This window comes from Callionymus lyra, unplaced genomic scaffold, assembly GCF_982586985.1.
Source record: "Callionymus lyra unplaced genomic scaffold, fCalLyr1.hap1.1 HAP1_SCAFFOLD_81, whole genome shotgun sequence".
Taxonomy (NCBI): domain Eukaryota; kingdom Metazoa; phylum Chordata; class Actinopteri; order Syngnathiformes; family Callionymidae; genus Callionymus; species Callionymus lyra.
In genome coordinates, this window is record NW_028258580.1 from 100,001 (window position 1) to 107,500 (window position 7,500).

Here is a 7,500-nt window from a genome sequence, read left to right on the forward strand (position 1 = left end):
TTTGCTCTTTTTTTCCCCTCTCCCAACCAGGGGGCCTGGGGAGCCTCCTCCTGCGGGGATGGGGAACCAGGGGCCTGGGGAACATTTTCAACACTTTGGGGCATTTCACAAGCGCTTCCCTCGCTTACGGCCACACCACCCTGAATGAGCCCGATCTCGTCTGATCTCGGAAGCCAAGCAGGGTCGGGCCCAGTTAGTACTTGGATGGGAGACCGCCTGGGAATACTGGGTGCTGTAAGCATTTTTTTTTGCCATTATTTGTGGGTAGAAAAGTGAGAAAAGTGACCTAAAATAGAACCGGGACTAGGCGGCAGTTCCCCCCACCAGGCGGCGGCATTTGGGGCATTATTTGTGGGTAAGAAAGTGAGAAAAGTGACCTAAAATAGAACCGGGACTAGGCGGCAGTTCCCCCCACCAGGCGGCGGCATTTGGGGCATTATTTGTGGGTCAGAAAGTGAGAAAAGTGACCTAAAATAGAACCGGGACTAGGCGGCAGTTCCCCCCACCAGGCGGCGGCATTTGAGGCATTATTTGTGGGTCAGAAAGTGAGAAAAGTGACCTAAAATAGAACCGGGACTAGGCGGCAGTTCCCCCCACCAGGCGGCGGCATTTGGGGCATTATTTGTGGGTCAGAAAGTGAGAAAAGTGACCTAAAATAGAACCGGGACTAGGCGGCAGTTCCCCCCACCAGGCGGCGGCATTTGGGGCATTATTTGTGGGTCAGAAAGTGAGAAAAGTGACCTAAAATAGAACCGGGACTAGGCGGCAGTTCCCCCCACCAGGCGGCGGCATTTGAGGCATTATTTGTGGGTCAGAAAGTGAGAAAAGTGACCTAAAATAGAACCGGGACTAGGCGGCAGTTCCCCCCACCAGGCGGCGGCATTTGGGGCATTATTTGTGGGTCAGAAAGTGAGAAAAGTGACCTAAAATAGAACCGGGACTAGGCGGCAGTTCCCCCCACCAGGCGGCGGCATTTGGGGCATTATTTGTGGGTCAGAAAGTGAGAAAAGGGACCTAAAATAGAACCGGGACTAGGCGGCAGTTCCCCCCACCAGGCGGCGGCATTTGGGGCATTATTTGTGGGTCAGAAAGTGAGAAAAGTGACCTAAAATAGAACCGGGACTAGGCGGCAGTTCCCCCCACCAGGCGGCGGCATTTGGGGCATTATTTGTGGGTCAGAAAGTGAGAAAAGTGACCTAAAATAGAACCGGGACTAGGCGGCAGTTCCCCCCACCAGGCGGCGGCATTTGGGGCATTATTTGTGGGTCAGAAAGTGAGAAAAGTGACCTAAAATAGAACCGGGACTAGGCGGCAGTTCCCCCCACCAGGCGGCGGCATTTGGGGCATTATTTGTGGGTCAGAAAGTGAGAAAAGTGACCTAAAATAGAACCGGGACTAGGCGGCAGTTCCCCCCACCAGGCGGCGGCATTTGGGGCATTATTTGTGGGTCAGAAAGTGAGAAAAGTGACCTAAAATAGAACCGGTGCAGGCGGCATGTTCCCCCACCAGATGGCGGCATTTGGGGACCCGTAGTGTGGGCAGAAAACTCACCAAAGTGACTTAAAATAGAACCGGTGCAGGCGGCATGTTCCCCCACCAGATGGCGGCATTTGGGGACCCGTAGTGTGGGTAGAAAACTCACCAAAGTGACTTAAAATAGAACCGGTGCAGGCGGCATGTTCCCCCACCAGATGGCGGCATTTGGGGACCCGTAGTGTGGGTAGAAAACTCACCAAAGTGACTTAAAATAGAACCGGTGCAGGCGGCATGTTCCCCCACCAGATGGCGGCATTTGGGGACCCGTAGTGTGGGCAGAAAACTCACCAAAGTGACTTAAAATAGAACCGGTGCAGGCGGCATGTTCCCCCACCAGATGGCGGCATTTGGGGAGCCGTAGTGTGGGCAGAAAACTCACCAAAGTGACTTAAAATAGAACCGGTGCAGGCGGCATGTTCCCCCACCAGATGGCGGCATTTGGGGACCCGTAGTGTGGGCAGAAAACTCACCAAAGTGACTTAAAATAGAACCGGTGCAGGCGGCATGTTCCCCCACCAGATGGCGGCATTTGGGGAGCCGTAGTGTGGGCAGAAAACTCACCAAAGTGACTTAAAATAGAACCGGTGCAGGCGGCATGTTCCCCCACCAGATGGCGGCATTTGGGGACCCGTAGTGTGGGCAGAAAACTCACCAAAGTGACTTAAAATAGAACCGGTGCAGGCGGCATGTTCCCCCACCAGATGGCGGCATTTGGGGACATGCAGTGTGGGTAGAAAACTCACCAAAGTGTCCTAAAATAGAACCGGGACCAGGGGGCCTCTTCCCCCACCAGGTGGCGGGCTTGGGGGGCTTGGTTTCCGGGTAGAAAACTCACCAAAGTGTCCTAAAATAGAACCGGGACCAGGGGGCATGCTCCCCCACCAGGCGGCGGGCTTGGGGGGCTTGGTTTGCGGGTAGAAAACTCACCAAAGTGACCTAAAATAGAACCGGGCTAGGCGGCATGTTCCCCCACCAGGCGGCGGGCTTGGGGGGCTTGGTTTGCGGGTAGAAAACTCACCAAAGTGTCCTAAAATAGAACCGGGACCAGGGGGCATGTTCCCCCACCAGGCGGCGGGCTTGGGGGGCTTGGTTTGCGGGTAGAAAACTCACCAAAGTGTCCTAAAATAGAACCGGGACCAGGGGGCATGTTCCCCCACCAGGCGGCGGGCTTGGGGGGCTTGGTTTGCGGGTAGAAAACTCACCAAAGTGTCCTAAAATAGAACCGGGACCAGGGGGCCTCTTCCCCCACCAGGCGGCGGGCTTGGGGGGCTTGGTTTGCGGGTAGAAAACTCACCAAAGTGACCTAAAATAGAACCGGGACCAGGGGGCCTCTTCCCCCACCAGGCGGCGGGCTTGGGGGGCTTGGTTTGCGGGTAGAAAACTCACCAAAGTGACCTAAAATAGAACCGGGCTAGGCGGCATGTTCCCCCACCAGGCGGCGGGCTTGGGGGGCTTGGTTTGCGGGTAGAAAACTCACCAAAGTGTCCTAAAATAGAACCGGGACCAGGGGGCATGTTCCCCCACCAGGCGGCGGGCTTGGGGGGCTTGGTTTGCGGGTAGAAAACTCACCAAAGTGTCCTAAAATAGAACCGGGACCAGGGGGCATCTTCCCCCACCAGGCGGCGGGCTTGGGGGGCTTGGTTTGCGGGTAGAAAACTCACCAAAGTGTCCTAAAATAGAACCGGGACCAGGGGGCCTCTTCCCCCACCAGGCGGCGGGCTTGGGGGGCTTGGTTTGCGGGTAGAAAACTCACCAAAGTATCGGCAAAATAGAACCAGGGAAGGGGGGGATGTCGGTCACAAGGTGCCCGAGTCAGAGAACCAGGAAAACGGACATAAATCCAGAAAACCTCGGTGTCTGACTGCTCCTCAAAAAGTGGTCTTTTTGATGTCACGAGCGCAACCACCTAGAGGTTAATGGGGAGGGATGGTGTGAGCGCAAACGGATTTTTCCTAAGTGTGACTGCTCCTCAAAAAGTGGTCTTTTTGATGTCACGAGCGCAACCACCTAGAGGTTAATGGGGAGGGATGGTGTGAGCGCAAACGGATTTTTCCTAAGTGTGACTGCTCCTCAAAAAGTGGTCTTTTTGATGTCACGAGCGCAACCACCTAGAGGTTAATAGGGAGCGAGTACAACAGGGGAGGGAGTGAATGGGCTCGGACTGTGGCCGAGCCTGGTGCCTCAAAATCGGACAAGGTTGGACTGGAAGCCCGCTGAGAACTCTGGTTCTTTTGCCAGACGAAACGAATTTTTTCCGAGTGTGACTGCTCTGCAAAAAGTGGTCTTTTTGATGTCACGAGCGCAACCACCTAGAGGTTAATGGGGAGGGAGTGGAAAAAACGACAAAGTGTTGAGCTCCGGACCGGGATGGCGGGCGACTCGAGCGGTCATGCCCGACTTTGAGACACTTTGTCGCGGTCATGCGAGCGACCTCCACTGCTCCCCGGAGGTGCCCCGGACCGGGTTGGCGGGTGACTCGAGCGGTCGTGCCCGACTTTGAGACACTTTGTCGCGGTCATGCGGGCGTCCTCCGCCGGTCCCCGGAGGTGCCCCGGACCGGGTTGGCGGGTGACTCGAGCGGTCATGCCCGACTTTGAGACACTTTGTCGCGGTCATGCGGGCGTCCTCCGCCGGTCCCTGGAGGTGCCCCGGACCGGGTTGGCGGGTGACTCGAACGGTCATGCCCGACTTTGAGACACTTTGTCGCGGTCATGCGGGCGTCCTCCGCCGGTCCCTGGAGGTGCCCCGGACCGGGTTGGCGGGTGACTCGAGCGGTCGTGCCCGACTTTGAGACACTTTGTCGCGGTCATGCGGGCATCCTCCGCCGGTCCCTGGAGGTGCCCCGGACCGGGTTGGCGGGTGACTCGAGCGGTCGTGCCCGACTTTGAGACACTTTGTCGCGGTCATGCGAGCGACCTCCGCCGGTCCCCGGAGGTGCCCCGGACCGGGTTGGCGGGTGACTCGAACGGTCGTGCCCGACTTTGAGACACTTTGTCGCGGTCATGCGGGCGTCCTCCGCCGGTCCCTGGAGGTGCCCCGGACCGGGTTGGCGGGTGACTCGAGCGGTCGTGCCCGACTTTGAGACACTTTGTCGCGGGCATGCGGGCGTCCTCCGCCGGTCCCTGGAGGTGCCCCGGACCGGGTTGGCGGGTGACTCGAGCGGTCATGCCCGACTTTGAGACACTTTGTCGCGGTCATGCGGGCGTCCTCCGCCGGTCCCTGGAGGTGCCCCGGACCGGGTTGGCGGGTGACTCGAGCGGTCGTGCCCGACTTTGAGACACTTTGTCGCGGTCATGCGGGCGTCCTCCGCCGGTCCCTGGAGGTGCCCCGGACCGGGTTGGCGGGTGACTCGAGCGGTCGTGCCCGACTTTGAGACACTTTGTCGCGGTCATGCGGGCGTCCTCCGCCGGTCCCTGGAGGTGCCCCGGACCGGGTTGGCGGGTGACTCGAGCGGTCGTGCCCGACTTTGAGACACTTTGTCGCGGTCATGCGGGCGTCCTCCGCCGGTCCCTGGAGGTGCCCCGGACCGGGTTGGCGGGTGACTCAAGCGGTCATGCCCGACTTTGAGACACTTTGCCGCGGTCATGCGGGCGACCTCCGCCGGTCCCTGGAGGTGCCCCGGACCGGGTTGGCGGGTGACTCGAGCGGTCGTGCCCGACTTTGAGACACTTTGCCGCGGTCATGCGGGCGACCTCCGCCGGTCCCTGGATGGCGGGCTCCAGTGAGGTCGGCGGGGGAAGGCTCGGGCTGAGGCCGACTTCGGTGCCTCAAAGTCGGACAAGGTTGGATTGGAAGTCCGCTGTGTTGAGGACCAGTGGCATTCGGCGGTGGAACGCTCAGAACTTGGCCGACATCGGTGCCTCAACGTCGGACAAGGTTGGAGTGGATGACCGCTGATAACTCTGGTTCTTTTGCCAGACGAAAGAAATTTTTCCCGAGTGTGACTGCTCTGAAAAAAGTGGTCTTTTTGATGTCACGAGCGCAACCACCTAGAGGTTAATAGGGAGGCACCATAACAGGAGAGGGAGTGAAAAGGCTCGGAGGGTGGCCGAGCCTGGTGCCTCAAAATCGGACAAGGTTGGAGTGGATGACCGCTGAAAACTCTGGTTCTTTTGCCAGACGAAAGAAATTTTTCCCGAGTGTGACTGCTCTGAAAAAAGTGGTCTTTTTGATGTCACGAGCGCAACCACCTAGAGGTTAATAGGGAGGCACCATAACAGGAGAGGGAGTGAAAAGGCTCGGAGGGTGGCCGAGCCTGGTGCCTCAAAATCGGACAAGGTTGGAGTGGATGACCGCTGAAAACTCTGGTTCTTTTGCCAGACGAAAGAAATTTTTTCCGAGTGTGACTGCTCTGCAAAAAGTGGTCTTTTTGATGTCACGAGCGCAACCACCTAGAGGTTAATAGGGAGGCACCATAACAGGAGAGGGAGTGAAAAGGCTCGGACGGTGGCCGAGCCTGGTGCCTCAAAATCGGACAAGGTTGGAGTGGATGACCGCTGAAAACTCTGGTTCTTTTGCCAGACGAAAGAAATTTTTTCCGAGTGTGACTGCTCTGCAAAAAGTGGTCTTTTTGATGTCACGAGCGCAACCACCTAGAGGTTAATAGGGAGGCACCATAACAGGAGAGGGAGTGAAAAGGCTCGGAGGGTGGCCGAGCCTGGTGCCTCAAAATCGGACAAGGTTGGAGTGGATGACCGCTGAAAACTCTGGTTCTTTTGCCTGACGAAAGAAATTTTTTTCCGAGTGTGACTGCTCTGCAAAAAGTGGTCTTTTTGATGTCACGAGCGCAACCACCTAGAGGTTAATAGGGAGGCACCATAACAGGAGAGGGAGTGAAAAGGCTCGGAGGGTGGCCGAGCCTGGTGCCTCAAAGTCGGACAAGGTTGGAGTGGATGACCGCTGAAAACTCTGGTTCTTTTGCCAGACGAAAGAAATTTTTTCCGAGTGTGACTGCTCTGCAAAAAGTGGTCTTTTTGATGTCACGAGCGCAACCACCTAGAGGTTAATAGGGAGGCACCATAACAGGAGAGGGAGTGAAAAGGCTCGGAGGGTGGCCGAGCCTGGTGCCTCAAAATCGGACAAGGTTGGAGTGGATGACCGCTGAACACTCTGGTTCTTTTGCCAGACGAAAGAAATTTTTTCCGAGTGTGACTGCTCTGCAAAAAGTGGTCTTTTTGATGTCACGAGCGCAACCACCTAGAGGTTAATAGGGAGGCACCATAACAGGAGAGGGAGTGAAAAGGCTCGGAGGGTGGCCGAGCCTGGTGCCTCAAAATCGGACAAGGTTGGAGTGGATGGCCGCTGAAAACTCTGGTTCTTTTGCCTGACGAAAGAAATTTTTTCCGAGTGTGACTGCTCTGCAAAAAGTGGTCTTTTTGATGTCACGAGCGCAACCACCTAGAGGTTAATAGGGAGGCACCATAACAGGAGAGGGAAGGAAAAGGCTCGGAGGGTGGCCGAGCCTGGTGCCTCAAAATCGGACAAGGTTGGAGTGGATGACCGCTGAAAACTCTGGTTCTTTTGCCTGACGAAAGAAATTTTTTCCGAGTGTGACTGCTCTGCAAAAAGTGGTCTTTTTGATGTCACGAGCGCAACCACCTAGAGGTTAATAGGGAGGCACCATAACAGGAGAGGGAGTGAAAAGGCTCGGAGGGTGGCCGAGCCTGGTGCCTCAAAGTCGGACAAGGTTGGAGTGGATGGCCGCGGAGAACTCTGGTTCTTTTGCCTGACGAAAGAAATTTTTTCCGAGTGTGACTGCTCCTCAAAAAGTGGTCTTTTTGATGTCACGAGCGCAACCACCTAGAGGTTAATAGGGAGGCACCATAACAGGAGAGGGAGTGAAAAGGCTCGGAGGGTGGCCGAGCCTGGTGCCTCAAAGTCGGACAAGGTTGGAGTGGATGGCCGCGGAGAACTCTGGTTCTTTTGCCTGACGAAATAAATTTTTTCCGAGTGTGACTGCTCTGC

The 7,500-nt window shown here is 56.6% G+C and overlaps 1 non-coding gene across 1 annotated transcript; it reads left to right on the top strand.

Moving 5' to 3' along the window:
- Positions 1-122: 122 nt before the first annotated feature.
- On the top strand, positions 123-241 carry LOC148058455 (5S ribosomal RNA). Its single transcript, XR_015709839.1, has one exon. It is a non-coding gene; the product is annotated as a 5S ribosomal RNA (ribosomal RNA).
- The last annotated feature ends 7,259 nt before the right edge of the window (positions 242-7,500 follow it).